Consider the following 20,758-nt stretch of genomic DNA (forward strand, 5'->3'; position numbering starts at 1 on the left):
TATATTTTTTCTGTAATATCACACTGTGCATCTGTGTACATTAAGGAAATATATTTGCTCCTTTTGAAACGTTTTACAGTAGTAAATATGTTTTGGTATAATGCATGGTCTCATATTTTTTCTGTAATATCACACTGTGCATCTGTGTAAATTAAGGAATTATATTTGCCCCTTTTGAAACATTTTACGGTAGTGAATGTGTTTTGGTATAATGCATGGTCTAATTTTTTTGTCTAATATCATACTGTGCATCTGGGTACATTAAGGAATTATATTTGCCCCTTTTGCAATATTTTCTAACGTCTCTTGTCATACTTCCTCCTCTCTTCTCTTATTTCTTCCTCTTTCCTGGTACTACCCTCTTTTTCTTACATTCTTCTCTGTCTTCATATTGCCCTTCTTTGTGTTTATTTTTTCCTATCTCTCCTCATATGCCAGCTTTCTTCTCATTTTCTTCCCTCTCTTTTTATACTTCATTTTTCTGTTCATAATCTCTGTTCTTTCTCGCTCTCTGTATATACTCTGGGCAGATTCACAAGCCCCTAGTGCATTTTTGTTGTTTTATTGTGTCACTTTTTTATGTAATGTTGGCGAAAATAATGTAAATTGCATATGTATTTGCAAAATGAGTCAGGGTTGTTTACTGAAGTGTAGTAATTCTATACATGGAATGTGTATAGTAACTTAAACGTTTTTCAGTAGTAAATAGTAAAATGCATGGTCTGATAATTTTTTCGTCTAGTATCACACTGTGCATCTGTGTACATTAAGGAATTATATTTGCCTCTTTTTAAAGGTTTTACAGTAGTAAATGTGTTGTGGTATAATGCATGGTGTTATATTTTTTTGTTTAATATCACACTGTGCGTCTGTGTACATTAAGGAATTATATGTGACCCTTTTTATATCTTTTCTACCCTCTCTCCTCTTAGTTCTTCCTCTCCTGGTAGTACCCTCTGTTTCTTATATTCTCCCCTGTCCTCATACTGCCCTTGTTTGTGTTTATATTTCCCTGTCTCTGCTTATATTCCTTCTGTCTCCTCATTTTCTTCCCTCTCTCTTCATATTTAAATTTTCTGTTGATACTCCCTGTTCTGTCCTTTTTTTTCCTTTCTCTCTCTGTATAACTCTGGGTAGATTTACAAGCCCTCTGTGCATCTTTGTTGTTTTATTGTGTCAGTTTTTTTGATGAAATGTTGGATGAAATAATGTAGTAAATTGCATACGTATTTGCAAAATGAGTCAGGGTTGTTCACTGAAATGTAGTAATTATATATATTAAATGTGTATAGTCACTTAAACGTTTTTCAGTAGTAAATAGTAATATGCATGGTCTAATATTTTTTGTCTGATATTACACTGTGCGTCTGTGTACATTAAGGAATTATATTCGCCCCTTTTTCCATATTTTCCACACTTTCTTGTCATACTCCCTCCTCTCTCCTCTTACTGCTTCCTCTCTCATCATACTACCTCCTTTATCTTGTATTTTCATCTCTTCTTATACTTTTCTTTTTTCTTCATACCAGCTCCTCTTTTTGCATACTTCCTCTACTCTTTATATTCTTTCTTGTCTTTATATTCACCCCTGTCCTCATAGTTCTTACTATCTCCTCATAGTACTCCCTCTCTCCTTATACACTAAGTCTTCTCTTATATTTGTCTTTTTTCTACATTTTTGTCTCTCTCTCTCTCTTTATATTCTTTCCTCTTTCTTCATATATACACTTCTCTTCTTATATTCTCTTTTTCTATTTATTCTCGCTCTTCTTTGCACATACTCCCTATTCTTTTCTCATACTTTTCTTTTTCTTCTCATACTCCCCTCTCTCTGCTCACACTTTTTTCTCTTTTCTTATACTTCCCACTCTCTACTGATATTGCCCTCTTTTCTTATTGTTACATTCCTCTCTTCATTGTCCCCCTGTCCTTATACTCCCTCCTGTTTCCATATTCTCTTCTCTCTTCTCATACTTCTCCATGTCTCCTCATACTACTGCCTTTTTGTTTCATTCCCTTTTGTCCTATACTTCTTCTCTCTGTGTTCATATTTTCCTGTTTCTCTTTATATTCCTTTTATATTTTCATTTTCTGTTCTCTCTGTTTATACTTCTTCTTTCTGTTGATAGTGTTTGCTCTCTTGTCTTATTCCTCCTTGACTCCCTGCATACACTCTGCAGCACTTTCCTCAAACGCTCCATCTTTTCATACTGACCTCTCTCTTTATATTTGTTTCTCCTGCCACTTTCTTTATACACTGTTCACTCTTCATATTACTTCTTTTCTCTTTATTGTACTTCTCTCTCTTTTTATACTGCCCCCTCTCTGCTCACACTCTCTTTCTTTCTTCTTATACTCTTCCTTCTCTCCTTATACTTCCATCCTTCTCGTCATACTCCATCTTACCTCCTTATACTTTCCGGTCTGTTCATACTTCCTTTATCTCTTTATATTGCAGTGTCTGCTTATACTCCCCTTTCTCCTCATATTTTCCCTTGTGTCAGACTCCTTCTTCTTTTGTTGTAAGTCCTTCTATTTTCATAGTCCCACCTTTGTCCTTATAATCCTCCTTCTCTTCTTATAAGTAATATAGTATTATATTTCATATATTTATTTTTGTAATGTTATATATATTTTTTATAATAGAGTCTATTTATCAACACTGAAAAAAATTCTTCATGCCTACAAAAGCTCAAAAGAGGAAACGACGAAAGAAAGGTGTTTATTTAAAGAGAAGTCATCCACAAAATTTATATGAAGAACAATGTGTTAAGAATAAGAAAAAAAGTCCTGGTAAGAAAACGAAGACTTTTCCCAGGAAATTATCAAACACTAAGAGTAGTGTGCACAATGTGAAAAATATAAATTGTGTATCTGCAAATAAAAAGAAAAGCAAGAAGAAAGAGAACAGCCATGGAAATTCACCTTGTAGAAAAGAAGTCTATAGTAAAAGGAGGAAGAATCAATTTAAGGAAATTAGAAAAAGAATGTTTTATAATAGAGTTTTGTTGAACCTGTTGAAAAAAGTGAAGAAATGTAAAAAAAAAAATGCTTTTTAAAGAAAAGAAAATATAGAAAATGTAGTTGAGAAAGCTTTCAAATTGAACAAAATTGTTTATTTTAGTAATTAATAGAATTCGATCAATAGATAAGCCAATCCATTTAATGAAGGCCAAAAGTAAGTGGAGAAGAGTAATTAACAGAAGTAATTTTTCAGAGTTTTTTTTGGGTGATCAGAAACATAGTTCAAGTTCCGAGCCTTTTTTAATGAAGAGAGTTATCTTCAAAGTAATGATTTGTTGCATGCAGTTGACACTAGGGGTCGTGCTTATGAGGTTAGAAATGGTTGTGCTATTGAGAAAGAGAAAATTGTTCCTAGAAATGCAGAAGAGGTGTTAGCTGATGAAATTTTAGGGAGACGTCCTAAAGCTCCAGTGTACACTTGGAATTGTAGTAGTATTTGTAGTGTACAGCAAGAATCTATTGAGTTTTTTACGCAATTTCTTACGTAACTATAGTAAGAAAAGTGTTAAACAAAAGATTAAGATGTTGCAAGGACTAGACCTTTGCAGAGTGAGAGTAAATACTGGTTTGCAAGGTCATTCTCTGGCTTGTCTTTCTTAAAAAGTATGTCAAAGTGTTTTTCACCGTTTCAGGATGTTAGCAGTTCATCATACTCAAATGAGGAAATTAGTCAGTACCTTGTATTACGCAAAAAGTCAAGCACTAATGATGAAAAAGTTGAACAGTGATCTTTTGCGTGGATCTGTATCAGAAGTAACAAATGTTTGTGATGAAATTCAGCTTAGTTACTTTGGTCCTCAGGAAGACAGTGCAGAAACTGAGATATTAATAGAAGAAAATGTGGAAGAGAATGTACATTGTTGTACTGTAGAAAATTTTGAGCAAGCAATTACCAAGTTTAAGGTGATTTCAGGTGAAAGGCCAAATTATTCTTGTATTTGTTGTCGACTAACTCATTATAAAAATCAGACCAGGACTGTTGATCTGTATTTAAAAAGTGAAAAGGAAAGTAATAATGAGTGGGAGGATTTTGCAACTTATTTGTTGGTAGAGAATTGTTTTGATTTGGGTTCTGATGAGCGTATTTGTAAATATTGTTATAACAAATTAGACGAGAACAAAATGCCTGCTAGAGCTGTGCATAATAATCTTGAGTTGGTAAGTATTCCTTCTGAACTGATGGATTTAAATACCTATGAGTCGATTCTTATTCAATGTGTGCATCCATTTCAGGTTATAGTTCGTATGAAGCCTAAGACAGGGAAATTGCCTCCTTCAAATTTACAGAGAGGATTAAAGGGAAGAGTTGTATATTTGCCTCTAGATTTAAAGAAAAATATTGATATTGATATTGGTGTCGAAAATGTAGAAGATGAACCTCTAGCTATTCTTGTTAATGACGTTCCTACAAAGAGTAAAACAATCTGGCAAGAATTAGCGGATGTTAGGAAAGTGGAAAAGGCAACGTTGTATCTGGTAAAAAATAATCAATATTATAAAAATGTGTATGTGAGAGAAGAAGAAATAACTGTAGAAGAAGATAGTGAGTCGCCATCTGGACAAATCTATGAACATTACAGTGTTCATCCACGTCATTCTAAAGAAGTGACGGGGAATACTATAGAGTTATTCCAAATGAAAGAAGCAAAAGGAAGTCCCATTAGTGTATGGGAAAATAGCTTGGAAGCTCGTTGTTTCCCTCAGTTATTTCCCACAGGAAAAGGAGGACGATATGATGACCAACGTGTGCAGATTCCTGCATCTGAATACCGGACATCAAGATTGTATGCAGAAGATCCAAGATTTTGACAATGTATTCCATATTTGTTTCATCTTTTGTTTGAGAGTGATTCGTCTGGACTTTCTTATGCAGTAAACCATATATTGAAAACACGTGTACATCTGCAAAATGTTTCGGCAAAGGAATTTATGGATACAGTACTGCAGAAAGATAAGGTTTTGGAATCTCAGCTGATTAATCTCATGGCATGTCAGCGTGGTACTAATGAGTACTGGTACCGTCGTCATGGAGAACTGAAATGTATGCTAAGGAACTTAGGAACTCCTACATGGTTCCTTACTCTAAGCTGTGCTGAGTACGCTTGGGATGATTTTTTTCAATTTCTTCAAGAGGCAAATCCAAATATACTAAATATTGAATACAAGACACCTGGAGAATTGTGCTCTTTGGACCCAGGTAATGTATGTAGGTATTTCAATCATAGATTCGAAGCTATGATGTCTTTTATCACCAATAAAAAAAATCCTCCTCTTGGAGAGGTTCTGGATTTCCTTTGGAGAAAGGAGTATCAAGCAAGAGGTGCTCCTCACATACATCTGCTAATATGGATCAAAGATGCTCCCAAATTTGGAACAGACTCAGATGATACTGTGTTGTCTTTTATTGAAGAATATGCTACATGTGATATACCCAAAAGTACACAAGATAAGGATTTAAGACAACAAGTCTTACGATTCCAAAGCCATCGTTGTGGGAAATACTGTCCTCAAAAGTACAAATCGAAGGACAAGTTCTACAGCAAATGTCGTTTTGGATTTCCACGTCCTGTAATATCGAAAGGAAGAATGAACAGTTTTATGTCATCTTTTGCGACATACTATCACAAGAAAGTCTCCCAAAAATACCTACAACTTAAGAAGAAATGAAGACTCAAAATACATAAATGACTACAACCCAGTCATTTTGTACATGTGGAATGCTAACATGGATATTCAATATGTTTCAGACAATTCAATTGCTGTTGCTCGATATGTTAGATCCTATATAACAAAATCAGAAAAGACAGAATTGAAGGAGATGTGGGAAGAGATTTCCCACAAGAAGAGTCTAAGTAAGAAATTATATAGTTACAGTTTGAAGATGTTATCTCATCGCGAAATGGGAGCGTATGAATGTTCAGATCGCTTATCATATGCAGTCTGTACTCTAAATCTAGAAAAATCATTTGGGTGAGTCTAGGTCTTGCTGCAACACGAAATCGAGTACTTAAATCTGTACAAGAAATTGAATATTTAGCTGAAAAAGAGCCCAAAAGTTCAGATATTGTGAAAACAAATATGTTGGATACATATTATCCAAATAGAAGTCATCATCTCGAGAACATGTGTCTCTATGAAGTGCTTCAAAACTATATTTTTAAACGGCATGTTACAGAAAACATCAATAATGGTATATACGCCGTGGTTGGTTCTGAAGGAAGTTTGGTGAAACAAAGAAAAGGACATTTCATGAATCACCGTAAATTGAGTTCCGAAACTCCTGACAAAAGGGAATTTTTCTACTTAGTAAGCGCGGGCGTGAAATCTGTTTCGTTCGCGGAATTTGTTGATTTTTGGCAATTTCGCGGTCCGCCAATCCCGCGAATTTGGCCAAAAATCCGTAAATTTGCAAGCTGGCCGATTTTTTTGCTTGGTCTTGCTTGAAAAATACAATATCGCGCGCGCGGCGTTGACTTACCATGATTCTGTGTTCGCCGAGTTGTTTTTCTCCCGGTTTGCGTGTGCTGCGCCATTTTGGATCTTGCTGCGTGATCGCGCGAGAGTTTTTCGACAGTGATTACGTCATCGCAGCCCGCTATCCTCCACAGCGAGAGTTTGACAGTGCGAGTACGTCATAAGGGCCCGCGATCACGCATCGCGGGAGTAAACAATGCCAAACACGTAGATGCGGCACGCAGCTGACTTCCGGCAGGAGATTTGAACATCTCGCTTTCTTCGAAATTGCAAAAATGGCAATTCTGCACAAGAAATCCACGGCAGGCAGCATAAACCTTCTGAAAATGATGATTTTGATCAGAATAACTCATCAGATTGACATTTGGCTGCACTTTTTGGTGCAAGAAGTCCATTTTTGGGGGGTGGGAGGAAGGAAGTGCCCCAGAGTCTCCAACTTCCTGTTCCTGTCCAGCAGGCTCTTCCCAGTACTTTGTCCATGTCCTGGTCACTTTTGATTTGGATCTGAAGCTGGAAGGAATACTTTTTGTGGCTGCTGCTGGATATTTGTATTTGAGGACTTTTTGGACTTTGGAGTTGGATCGCTTTTGGACTTGAGATTTTACAAGTAAGTTGGTGGTGTTTGTTTGGGGTATTGCAGTTGCCGCAACTACAGTTTTAAAACTTTTTTCACAACTTAAAAAAATATATATATTGAGGGTAGCCACAGTATCCAGTAGGCCCAGGGTTAGTCATGGGTGCATGATACAACTGTTTCTGTGTTTTGTTTTAACTTAATTCTCATTTATGTCATGGAATGTTATAAGTTGATTTTTTTTAATTTTGGGGTCCATGTAAAGCCTCACTAGACAGTAGACCCAAGGGTAGTGAGTGGTGCATGGACCAATTCATTCTGTGGGGTCTCTTGAATTTAGACATCATTGAGGGCATGGATGGCATTGGATTGTGGTGATGTTTATGTGTTTTTCGACTTTTTGGGGTGTTGTTGGGGTCTGGCCACGTGGGTGGAGGCCATTTTGAGGCCTGGTCCAGGCAGGGCCTGGCCATGTGGTAGGGGTCAATGCTCAAGGGGCCATTTTGAAGCCAGGCAGTGTGCACAGGCCTGCACCCAGTTTGCCTTGCTTTTATCCATTATTCCCAGGGGTACTCAGTGGTGCATGGACCAAGTCTTTATGTGGGGTGTCTTGTATTTAAACATCATTGAGGGCATGGATGGCATTGGATTGTGGTGATTTGTGTGTGTTTTTTTACTTTTTGGGGTGTTGTTGGGGCCTGGCCATGTAGGTGGGGGCCATTTTGAGGCCTGGTCCAGGCAGGGCCTGGCCATGTGGCTGGGGTACAAGGGGCCATTTTGAAGCCAAGCAGTGTGCTTTGAGCCATAGGCCTGCACCCTGCCTGCCCTGCTCTCACAAATTATGCCCAGGGGTAGTGAGTGGTGCATGGACCAAGGCTTTGTGTGGGGCCTCTTGAATTTAAGCATCATTGAGGGCATGGATGGCATTGAATTGTGTTGATTTTTGTGTGTTTTTCGACTTTTTGGGCTATTTAACTGATGTTCCTCTGGCTTCCTTTGCTTTTAGGTGCACAAGAGAACCACCAGTGCCAGGAAGAAGTCCTTCAGCGGTGTGTGCATCACAACGTCACATGTGGCCACAGACAACTCTGCAACTTGTGCAACTGCGGCCTGCTGTTCTGACATCTGAAGAAGATGGGCCCAAAGAAAGGTGGCCGTAGCTCCTCTACAAAGAAAGTTGCCACTGCCAGTAAGAAAGAGCAGAAGAAGCAAGTGGTGCCACTTACCAAGGAGACTGGTGTGCCCTCAGACACTTTTTTTCTGGAAATAAAAAAACAACGCCTGCAGCAGCGGGGTCCGCCGGGGATCAAGCTGGGAGCAGCACCTCCGGTTCATTGGGCTCAGTGCCACCACACCAAGTTATGTTTAAGTCCATGAGTGCTGGAGAGGCAGCCACTTTGGTTGTTCATACACCATCGACCAGTGATGTTGGCTCATCGCAAGAAAGTAGCACCAATCAACGCAGGGTGTAGCTCAGCTGATGAGAGTTCAACAACCACAGCTGCAATGACAACCACAGGTGCAACTAGTACAAGCGCAAGTACATGCGCAAGTAGAGGCGCAAGGAGAGGTGTAAGGAGAGGCGCAAGGAGAGGCACAACTAGAGGCGCATGGACCGGCACAACTTCCCACAATGCTTGCTCCTCCAGAAGTAGGGGCACATCAGGAAATCGAGATTCAAGCGGAGGTATCATCCGAGGAAGCCACTCCTCCTGAGGATGATCCATTGTCTTCCAGATCTGCAGCAAGAAAAAGGTCAAGGAGGGCCACTACAAGTTCTTCTTCAAGCCCCCTTCCTTCTGATGACCTTGATCTTGATTGGAACCAAGCAATGCAGTCTTAGAGGGAGGCACGCCATGAGCCGACAAAGGTAGCTAAGCCTAAAAGGAAGGTTCCCGCAAGGCTTTCACTTATGGCTGATGATGACGACGAGCAAGAAGTGGTGTATGCTGCTGAAGAACAGTCTGATGACGACCCAGTCACCACAGATGTCACTCCAGCCACAGCGGGCATGCAGCAGACAGACATTTTTACCCTATCCCGAATTGCTGCTGAGCGGGATGTGGGCGGCGTGGCACTGGTACCACCACCAACGCAGTTAACTATAACACCAACACGACCTACAGCTTCCATATTAGCTCGTCAGAAGGGCCGTCAGGGACCTCTATCCAGCTCGACCTCCATTACCTCAAGTAGTGGTGCTGTAAGTGAACAACAGAAACGAATTCAGCCACGCCTATCCTCCACTTCATCTGGCATTGAAACTCAAAGTAACACCTCCACCACCAGCAGACATCTCCAGTCCCCAGTTTGGGACTTCTTCACTGTTAGCCAAAAGGCAGAAAACATGGTCATTTGTTCGATTTGTAGACAAGTAGTTAGTCGGGGTAAGCTTGGTACCAACTATGGCACCGGAGGCCAGAGAGGTCATCTCAAAAAGCACCACATTATCCAGTGGGAGGCGCACCTAAGTAACATCCGGAAAGTCAAAAGTACAAATCCAAATGTAGACATTGATATTGCATCTGATGATGATGACGCGGGGCTTATCGTGCAGGGGGTGGGAGTGAAGAAGGGACAGACATTTTTATGGTACACCCAGTACCCGTGGCAGCAGCACTGCAGTGGTAGCGCCCACACCCTCCACCCCTGCAACATGTATGAGGCACACTAAGAGTCTGGGAGAGTCACCAATGCGAAAAGGTACATCAATGAGCCTAACTGGTTTGAAGAAGTCTGCATCATCATCATCACGTAAAATGGTCCAGACCACCATTAGCAGAATGTTTTGGTCGGATGCGCCATTTGAACGCAACCACCCAACGGCACGTCTGTATAACGCAAAGCTGGCTAAAATTCTAGCGCTGGATCTTCTCCCTTTTTCTTTCGTGGAAGGGGTGGATTTTCTAGAATTTGTGGCAACAGTCTGCCCTAAATGGAAGGTTCCTAGCTGGTCCTATTTTGCCAGGGTTGCTGTTCCAGCACTACATCAAGATGTGCTGGAGGTGATTGGCGCAGCTATTCAGAAGAGTGCTGTTCACACTATCTAGCATGGGCTAAATCTGCGAAATTGCGGTCCGCGAAAGCGAATTCGCGATCCGCATTATTCGCGAATTCGTGCGAAATTGCAAATTTTGGGATTTTTGCGCGTTCGCCGGGCTTTTTGCGTGTTCGTGGGGCTTTGTGCATGTTCGTGAGTCGCTAGCACAGCGAAGTTACCCATGCGGTCATGTATGGGCACCGTCTGGTTCACCACTGCCACCATCTGGTTCAGCACTGTCACCCTCTGGTTCATCATTGCCACCCTCTGGTTCATCACAGCACCCTCTGGTTCACCACTGACACTCACTGGTTCACCCTTGCCACCCACAGGTTCAGCACTCACCACTGCCACCCTCTGGTTCATCACAGCACCCTCTGGTACACCCCTGCTTCCGCCCTCTGGTTCAGCACTCACCACTGCCACCCTCTGGTTCATCACAGCACCCTCTGGTTCACCAATGTCACCCTCTGGTTCACCACTGACACACTCTGGTTCACCCCTGCCACCCTCTGGTTCAGCACTCACCACTGCCACCCTCTGGTTCATGTACAACACACGAATCACAGGGGGTCTACCAGCTAAGTTCTAAAGCTGCACTGTCGCAACCGAGTCCACAGGATCTCAGAGTGTATGTATCACATAGAGACAGCGTATTACTGAAAAAAGAGAGAAAGGGGTGAACACTACATGCATAGAAGAGACCGGTACATCATAGGTTATTCGTATATGGCTGATTAATCCAAAACAGTTAGTATAGGGTTTCCATCAAATAGACTCAATGATCAGTCCTATCATTTGGCCAAGCCCTGGTGCATATTAGGCTGGTCCCCTCATCAATGGGACAAAAAACACCGCACCTTATTGCTGTTTTAGGATTTGGTCCACCAAAATAAACAAACCGTCCATGATGACTGATCTTTTGATGGTAAAATAAACAAGTGCAACAGAAAAATGAGTGACTTAAAATAGGATGGAATGTCCTCCTTCTAACAACTTTATTCTGCGGACCAGACACGCCTCCTAATTAAAAAACCAGAACAGTGCAAAAAAGACAGTGACAAATATCTGTCTACAAATGGGCCAACATGTTTCTGCCTAACGGATATTTAATCCCTTGGCATTCATCAGGGCCTCTGCTCTTATAATAGTTGCACTCCTAGTAGTGGAATAAAGAAATCACCACCATCACCAGAAAAAAAAGTATGATAAAACTAGTTGGAAACGGTACAACCTGTAACAACCATGGATATTAACCCTCCAATTCACTTTGGCTACTGTGAATTCTGTGTAGGAAAACGTTACATCATTAATACTGTGTTAGATGTGTCAGTCTCATGTGCATCGTGTATCACCAAAAAAACAATTGTATATATAAGAAAATTAAATGTTATATGCTCACCTTTAATGGTAGGGGAATAGCCTGACCTCACCTGGACTCTGCTCAGGTTATAGGAGGCCCCGCACTACAAAGACATAGGGAGGAAAAGAGGAATGTAGCACAATAAAGCAAAGGATTATAAGCTTATCACCATGCCTAAAAATCATTCCTATGAAAAAAATGCCCTATATCTAGAGGCAAACATGTGGGGTAGGTCAATCTACAGACTCAGTGTACTAAGCCTCAAGATAACCCAGAAAATTAACTCTGACACCAGGCTATTACAGGTACCAAATGTGCTGTTTCAAAAAGTTCTTAGACAGTATAAGATAATTGCCAGAGCTGTCACCTTAATATATCTATAGCGCTATGTAATACCATGCGTGCTCACCTTTCCGTCGGTACCTCAAGCTCCCATCTGAGGCTTGGGGGAGGCACCGACATGTGGGTGATCTCAGTATTAATAGTCTTACGAGGGTTTGTTGGTATGGTAACCCTCCGCCTAGGTGGTCTATGCTGCCTCCTTGCAGCACTATTGTAATATATCCCTGCACATCCCTCAACTTTTATTTTGTACAGAGGAAGGAGGACAGCAAAAGAATAACTTTAGGATGGGCTTTGTAAATCTGTTTTGCTTAGGGAACCAAGCGCACTACTTTGCGCTCGAAAAAGCGCGAGAACACGCGCCCGGAACTACTATGTGGCGTCATCGCGGCCATTATTGTAGTTCAATGACTCGGACCTGATTGTGATGTGTCCCCGAGTCTCCTTCTGATTCTATGTTTTAGAAAAGCCCAAAGAACATAGAAACAATTACTTGTTGGGTATGCCCGGTAAATCTATTAATGATAAAAAAGGCGAAACTGGTAAAGATAAAACGCACTAATTCGAGTTCGAAATAGCGCGAGATCACGCGGTAAGGACTACACTTTTAGGTCATAGCGGCCATGCTTGTAGTTTATTGACTCTTACATACCAGTAATCTAATATGGCAATTATAACGAGGTGTTCAAAGAACATGACTGGAAATAAATTTCGAATTCCTACATATTGGAAAGCCATCATGGTATTTGTTCATAACTGTGTGGCATGCTCCATTTGTAATATAAACAACAGTAATTAGGATCAAGTGTATAAATAATGTAAGCAGGAAAAACATGAGCCCTGGCATGCTCCATATGTGATATAAGCGACAACAAATAGGCTCAAGTATGTGATTCATGTAAGCACACCCAGTCACAGTCAGTGCATCACGATTAACGCTCACTGGTGTTGTCATGAGACTGAGATATCAATTCACTGAAGGAAATGATTCCCTCGGGATAGTAATACCGGTATTACGAATAAGTCTACGAAGCTTCAAATGTATCATATTCATATACCTGACGAAGCCAAGAATGACAAAGTAAACGCCTTTCTGTTACAACTAAAGCGCAAATCCGTCCACTCGGATTGAGTCCGGTATATTTGTTGGTAGGGATACGCATAGTGGTGCATCCTGAAATACTTGATATTAGCATTGGACCTTCTACTGAAAAACAGCTAGCGAATTAGTTGTCAACTATATTAGCCTCATGGAGTAGTGCTAAGATGTTAATAACCTCTAGTAAACGCAGAGGCAGATCGCTATAATAAGGTCCAAGGAATATCATCATTTAATCCCCCTTTGTTAGACTGAAGCTTGTAAATCCATGTTTGTTCCTTTCTGAAAAGGTACCCCGACACATCACTTATGTAGCTGGGTATGTACGGCTTCTCCAGGACAGTCCATTGGAAGTCCGTTTCAAGGTGTGCCTGATCCAAGAAATGTCTGGTAAGTTTAGTGTGGCTTTTCTTACAACGGAAAGAGCTCTTATGTTCTAGCATTCTTGTACGGACTTTCCGGGTAGTCATGCCTACATATCGTGTGGAACAAGGGCATGTCAGCATGTACATTAAGTTGGTACTGTTGCAATTACTGAAATTGCACTGCAGCCAAGGTCTATTTGTACCTATATCTATCTCCTTCGTGTGTTTTGTCTGAGGGCAGACCGAGCAGGTGCCGCAATGGTGATGCCCAACCGCTGGATGGAGATTCCATAGGGTTTCACCAAGTTTCTTAGGAGTCTCTTTGGGGCGTGTGTGAACAAGTCGATCTCGGATACTACTAGCCCTTTTAAACGCGAACAACGGTTGCGCAATTTTCTCTTTGCCATGGTTCAGAAGGCGCCAGTGTCTTTTTACAATTTTCTGGATGACATTACTTCTTGTGTTAAAGGTGCTCACAAAAGTGAGTCTCTCCAAAGGTGGTTTAGGAATTGAAGCTTCAAGGAGAGCCTCTCTGTTGTTGTTAAACGCTCTTTTCCTTGATCTTTTAATGAGCGAATTGGGATAATGTCTATCCCTTAGTTGTGCACAAAGATTACTAGCATGTACATCAAAGTCCTCTCTGTTAGAGCAGTTTCTATGAACACGTAGAAACTGGCCATAAGGTAAATTCTGGCGCAGGGGCTTCGGATGATAGCTCTCGTAAAGGAGGAGTGAGTTCCGCGCCATAGGTTTCCTGTAAAGTTCACTCTGCAATCTTGCAGGAGTGACATAGATCGACAAATCTAGGAATGCAATTCTTTCCTTGTGTGCTTCCATGGTGAATCTAAGAAACTGATTTCTACTGTTTAGCCACTGATGGAATTCATTGACTGAATCTAGCGTGCCTCTCCACACCACCAACACGTCGTCGATATAACGCTTCCACCACCTGAGGTGGCAGCGGCTCCAATACAGACCCTATTCCTGAAATGATAGGCCTACCAGGCGGCGGCCTCTGCGGTTTGTGTACCTTCGGTAAAAGGTAAAAATAAGGTGTTATTGGATGTTTAGCAACCAGGTATGTTGCCTCACTTTGAGTGATCCAACCCTCGGAGAGTGCCTCTTCAACCATATCCCGTATCTGCTTGATGACTTCCTCAGTAGGATCTATAGACAAAGGAGAATATGCCTGTCTGTTATTTAGTTGTCTATAGCACTCAGTCTGGTAGTCAGTAGTGTTCAAAATAACTATAGAGCCTCCCTTATCCGCGGGCTTTATAGTTATTGAGTGATCCTCAGAAAGTGATTTCAGTGTCGTTTGTTCTAATTTAGTGAGGTTGTTGAACGACCTGACTCTTGTGCTCCACAGTGAAGCAATGTCATCTGCAACAGCTTGCTCAAAAGCCAGAACCTGTGGCGGAACCGTGTGAATCGGGGGTTGGAATTTAGATTTAATTTTCAGACCAGTGTTTGTGTCTTTCATCTGGCATTCGTCATTGCTCTTATCTTAGAAGAGATAATGAAGTCTAAGTTTTCTGAAAAACTGACTTAATTCGCATTGAAAAGGTAATGGGTCCCCATGATTCGTCATGACGAAACCCAAGCCCTTATTCAATACGTCTTCTTCAAGTGGAGTCAGTGTCTTTTTAGATAAGTTAACTATGAGGGATTGTTCCCCGACGGGCCTGCTTTCTGGTTCTTGGCAGTTTGGCTCCGTGTACCTGCATGTGGGCCTGTCTGGTCTTCCCATTGTACACCCGTGTTTTGTGCCGCTCGCCTTTTGCCTCTGGGGCGGCGTGGGCCAAACCCTAAAAAATGTTGTGAATTGTAGGCATTCGGAAACCCTTGGAAATTCGGGGGCGGTGGTGGTGCAGGATAAGACTGTTGATTGGGTGGAAAACCCCTGGGGTGGGTCGCCACCACTGCTGGTATTGATTAATATGTTGGTTGCCATATGGATAGGGTCTATTCCCCCTGCCTCTACCACGTTGTGGAAAAGTGGGTATGCCTGTGTTGGTATTGTCTGGATCGCTACTGTCAGACCCTGAGCTAGAATAGTTCAACCCGAATCTTCTGCCATTGTTCCTATACACGGGAGGTGTATAAGTGTCACTCGTGTAGGGGTACACACGTTCATGCCTCCATTTACCCAAGTCTTTCTTAAATTTATCCAATTTTGTTTGCAGAATGGTATCCTGGAACTCACAGGAATTTTGGTTCGATTCTGCTGTTTCTTGAACAGAATCGGTGTTACCGTTGTTCTTATAGCTGCTTCTAAAACCTGTATCTCTACCAGGATGGTGTCTGCTATTCTTTTCGCTGTGCTGATGATAAGTATTAGCCAATCCCTGGTACATCTCCATGCTATTAACGACCAATCCTTCAAAAAGATCTTATCTTGTAAAAATAGTCGAGGAGCATTGGAGACCACTAAGCCAGGCTGGGCACAACTAGCCCTCAGGTATTCCGCCATGGTTATACCATGGACCAAAGTCCGGGCATGTGATTTCTTTAAAACCAGAACTTTGGCCCAATCGTCTCCTGTACTAGAAGTGACTGTTGAAGGTGTATCCAATACACTTGGCATACTCTCCACTATGGATTTATATGTGGCGTCATCATACGCAATACCACTAATTTCTGCCATAATTGTTTATGAAAAAGATAGTTGTGAAAAGGTGTGAATGAATGAATGAAAAGGATCTTATCTTGCGCAGACTTAGCCCCAAGGGCGTCAAGGCGCCTAAATCAAATATATCAGCTAAGCCCCCTACAGTAACACTCAGCAGCATGCTCTCATTGGTAGGCCCTCTTAAAGAGACAGGTTTTAAGAGCTTTTTTAAATAGCTCAATTGTGGGAAGGGTTTTTATATCAAGAGGGATAGAATTCCAAAGCTGAGGGGCAACCACGGAAAACGCTCTGGCTCCCCATCTGGCTAGTTTGAAACGCGGAACAACCAATTGACAGAGTCCCGCAGACCGAAGGCCTCTTGTAGGGACGTAGCGCGTAAGGAGAGAGCCAATGGCACTGGAGGAACCTTCCGTCACAGCTCTGTAGGCTAAGCACAGAATTTTAAAAGAGATTCTGTGCTGCACCGGTAGCCAGTGGAGTTCTTTCCTAGCTGCAGTGGCAGAGGAGGTTTTAGGAAGGGCCAAGACAAAACGAGCTGCAGCGTTCTGCACAACCTGCAATCGATGCAAAAGGCTTTTATTGACTTCCGTATAAAGGGAATTGCAATAATCCAATCTCGATCCTACCAAGGCAACTGCAACCTGCTTACGAGCCTGAAGGGAAAGATACCCACGGATTTTATTGAGTATCCTAATCACACCCCAGCAAGTGGCCACGGTCCTGTTGACTTGGAGGGAAAGGGAAAGCGAGGTGTCGAAAATTACGCCAAGGTTTCTGGCAGATTGGGAGGGGGTGGGGCAGATGCCAAGAGAAGATGGCCACCACTCACTTGACCAAACATCTTGGTCCTTCCCAAAAATCAACACCTCCGTCTTTTCGCCATTCAGTTTCAGGGAATTTATAGTCATCCAGTCTGCCACATACTGCATGCATACCCTGAAACAGGCGGCAGATGTCCTAACAGAAGAGTGAGCCAGTGACACCATGATCTGAGTGTCATCTGCATAGGATACCACCTCCATCCCCTGCGATCTTACTAGTCTTGCCAAGGGAGCCACATAGATGTTGAATAGGGTCGGACTTAAAGCCGACCCTTGTGGCACCCCACACTGCAATGACTTGGCAGGGGAGAGGTGGTTCCCCAGCATCACTCTCTGCTCCCTGTCCAACAGAAAAGAGTTGAGGAGACTCAAGGCCGTTCCCCTGACACCAACTTCCCTAAGCCGAGATGTCAGAATGGCCGGGGAGAGGGTGTCGAACGCGGCCGTGAGGTCCAACAAAACCAGGACCGTGGTTTGACCTGAGTCCACTTTAAGTCGGATGTTATTGACCACACAAGTGAGAGCGGACTCAGTGCTGTGGTGCTTTCTGAAGCCATGTTGCGTGTTGTCAAGGTATTTGGATGATTCAAGGAAGGAGGACAGATGAAAATTCAGATGCGCCTCAAGCATCTTGGCAGGGGCAGGGAGGAGGGAGATAGGCCTAAAGTTCTTCAATAAGGCCGGATCTAGGGACGGCTTCTTGAGGAGCGGTTTTACAATCGCCTTCTTCCACACAGCAGGGAAGGAACCCTGAGTAATAGCCATGTTCATTACCTCAAGCATAGGAGGAAGAAGGCTATTCCTACACTCTTTAAGTTTTTTCAGAGGTAGGGGGTCCAGAGGGGAAGCAGATTTAGTCCTGTCAAGCAACAGGTTCAGTCCTTCCAGGGATAAAGATGGAAAATCCATAAGAAAGCAGGAGGGAACTGTACCTAAGGAATCAAGACTAGAAATAGCAGAACATACGCTTTGATCCAGGTCATGACAGTGAGCTTCCAAGGATAAGTGAATGCCAAGAATTTTATTGTGGAAGAAGTCAGAGATATTGTCGCCGAGTTCTTGCGAACTGACTACGGGGTCTGGGAGTTGCAGGGAGCATAAGGTGTCAGCAATTTTAAAAAGCTCCCTGGAGGAGGAGAGTGAGCTGGTAAGGTTGGAAAAATAGTCCTGCTTCACTATCACAACACTCCGTTTATACTCCCGCAGTGCGGACTTGTGAGCCTCCCGATCATTGGCGTCCCAAGATTTCCTCCAATTTCTCTCACTACTCCTACATCTCTGCCTCATGAGACGCAGCTGATCAGTAAACCAAGGTGCTGTAGGCTTTCGACGTGCGACATAGCGCAGAGAAGGAGGAGCAAGTTGTTCCACTGCCCTAGATATAGAATCCGTCAGGTGTTGAGCTGCCACCGCTACGTCTTTAGATGATAGAGATTCGGGGGTGGAGACAAGCGGGATAAGGGCCTCATCCGATATCGTCCTGAGGTTTCTCCTAAGGATAAATGGGGAAGTTCCCATATTAATAATCCCTAGGGCAGGAAGGGAAAGTTCTAATGGCACGGCACAGTGATCAGACCAAACCAGTGGTAACGGAGGGCCAGTCGAAATCCTGACGTCGTTGGAAAATACTCCGTCGAGTATGTGCCCAGCCTTATGGGTGGGACTACTCACAAGTTGGGCTAGGTCACATGCACCTAGAGAATCAACCAGCGATATTGTATCCTTTGAGTAGACCTCATCCAAGTGAAAATTAAAGTCACCCAAAATAGTGAAAGCCGTTTTCCCAAAGTAAGGTTCCAAGAGTGTCAATAGTTCAGAAGGGAAACTAGCTCTGGGACCGGGAGGCCTATAAATCAAAATACCAGTGAAAGAGGCTGATGGAGAGAGGGTAATACAAAAATATAGGGCTTCGAATCGATCTGACGGCGTCGATAGAGATTTAGTGCAGCAATAAAGAGAGGATTTAAGAAGGATGGCAATGCCACCTCCTCTGCGAAGGGATCTGTCCTGTCTATAAAGAGAATAACCATCAGGAATGGCCAGAATCAGGTCATGTCCTGAGGTATCGGAGGCCCAAGTCTCCGTGATAAACACCCAATCCGGCTGTCGCTCATCCACGAAATCGTGAAAGGCGACGTTGTGCTTAATAAGCGAACGGGCATTAATCAGAAAGCCAGATCTAGAGGGAGCATCAGGTTTTTTAAGCGGAAGAGAAGATGTTACACAACCAGTGCCGGAAAAAGCAAAAGGGGCCGTACAGGCCCTGCACCTATAATAGTGCAGGATCCCCTCAGGCGAATAACGATGTAGACAGGGCTGGGATACAGGTCTAAGTGACAGAAAATCAGATCTTGAATATCGCCTAGTTATCCTGTCAGGAGAGGAAGGAGTAGAAACAGAGTCCAGCCCGACCTGCAGCCCGTCCTTAGCGCGGACGGGCGCAGACGGGCTGAACTCTGGCGTAACTCCGGCTTCAGTACGGCATCCCCGCTGCGCGTTACCGCTGCGCGCAGACATGGCTGCCTATATACTCGCCTTTAGACACAGAGAGCGGACTGGGACGCGCAAAATCTGCCCCTTCCCAGTATGGCCGCCGTCGAGACTGTGGAAAGGACCCGCGAAATGCGGTGAGTTTACAATTATGTTGCAGGTGAGATGACAGAGGTGGGGGTGTGCGTGGCCAGATATTTAAAAACAGGGGAAAAGTGCAAAAAATTACTTTAGCAAATAAAAAGACCAAAACGGGTATTTTAAAATAAACAAGCGCTACGAATGAGGGCACTGCAACCAGTGAAGCGCGGGAGCAACTAAGAGCGCGCCATGCAGTTTACCTGCATATATACTCGCCTTTAGACACAGAGAGCGGACTGGGACGCGCAAAATCTGCCCCTCCCCGGTATGGCCGCCGTCGAGACTGTGGAAAGGACCCGCGAAATGCGGTGAGTTTACAATTATGTTGCAGGTGAGATGACAGAGGTGGGGGTGTGCGTGGCCAGATATTTAAAAACCGGGGAAAAGTGCAAAAAATAACTTTAGCAAATAAAAAGACCAAAACGGGTATTTTAAAATAGACAAGCGCTACGAATGAGGGCGCTGCAACCAGTGAAGCGCGGGAGCAACTAAGAGCGCGCCATGCAGTTTACCTGCATATATACTCGCCTTTAGACACAGAGAGCGGACTGGGACGCGCAAAATCTGCCCCTCCCCAGTATGGCCGCCGTCGAGACTGTGGAAAGGACCCGCGAAATGCGGTGAGTTTACAATTATGTTGCAGGTGAGATGACAGAGGTGGGGGTGTGCGTGGCCAGATATTTAAAAACAGGGGAAAAGTGCAAAAAATAACTTTAGCAAAAAGACCAAAACGGGTATTTTAAAATAGACAAGCGCTACAAATGAGGGCGCTGCAACCAGTGAAGCGCGGGAGCAACTAAGAGCGCGCCATGAAGTTTACCTGCATATACATGAACAGCAGCAGTCCCCACAAGCAGAAGGGAAGATTCCCAGACGCACCTGGTTAAGGAGATAAAGGTGAGCCTTCCGAGACGACTTCGAGCGGCACGACTGTTTCAATGCTCATGCAACCCAAGCTGTGTTCTGTATTAAATAAAGAACAAAGTGATATCTCACCAATTCAACTGTGAAAAGTCTCCTGGATGATGAAAAGCATGAAGCAGGAGACAATAATTCCCTGCTGTACTCAAAATCCCATCATGCATCTGCCTTCTATAAGCAAAGTCTTAATAAGGATCCAGGGGAAAAAACTCTTGTATCATCAGAGAAAAACCCCTCTCAGTATGGGTATTAAATATATTTAAACCCACTTTCTTCTGTTACAGTGGCCACTATAACAAGCTCAGAAAAAAAAAACAGGAAAAACACGATCAAAACCAGGCAAAGCAATATCAGAGAAATCGAGACTCAGTCACCACCAATGTCCGGGGTCAACCGACTCTCAATGTTATGTAACAGTTCTACAATTAGTAACTGCCAGAAAACCATCTATTCATATGGTTATACGAAAGGA

This window comes from Lissotriton helveticus, chromosome 6, assembly GCF_964261635.1.
Source record: "Lissotriton helveticus chromosome 6, aLisHel1.1, whole genome shotgun sequence".
Classification (NCBI taxonomy): Eukaryota; Metazoa; Chordata; class Amphibia; order Caudata; family Salamandridae; genus Lissotriton; species Lissotriton helveticus.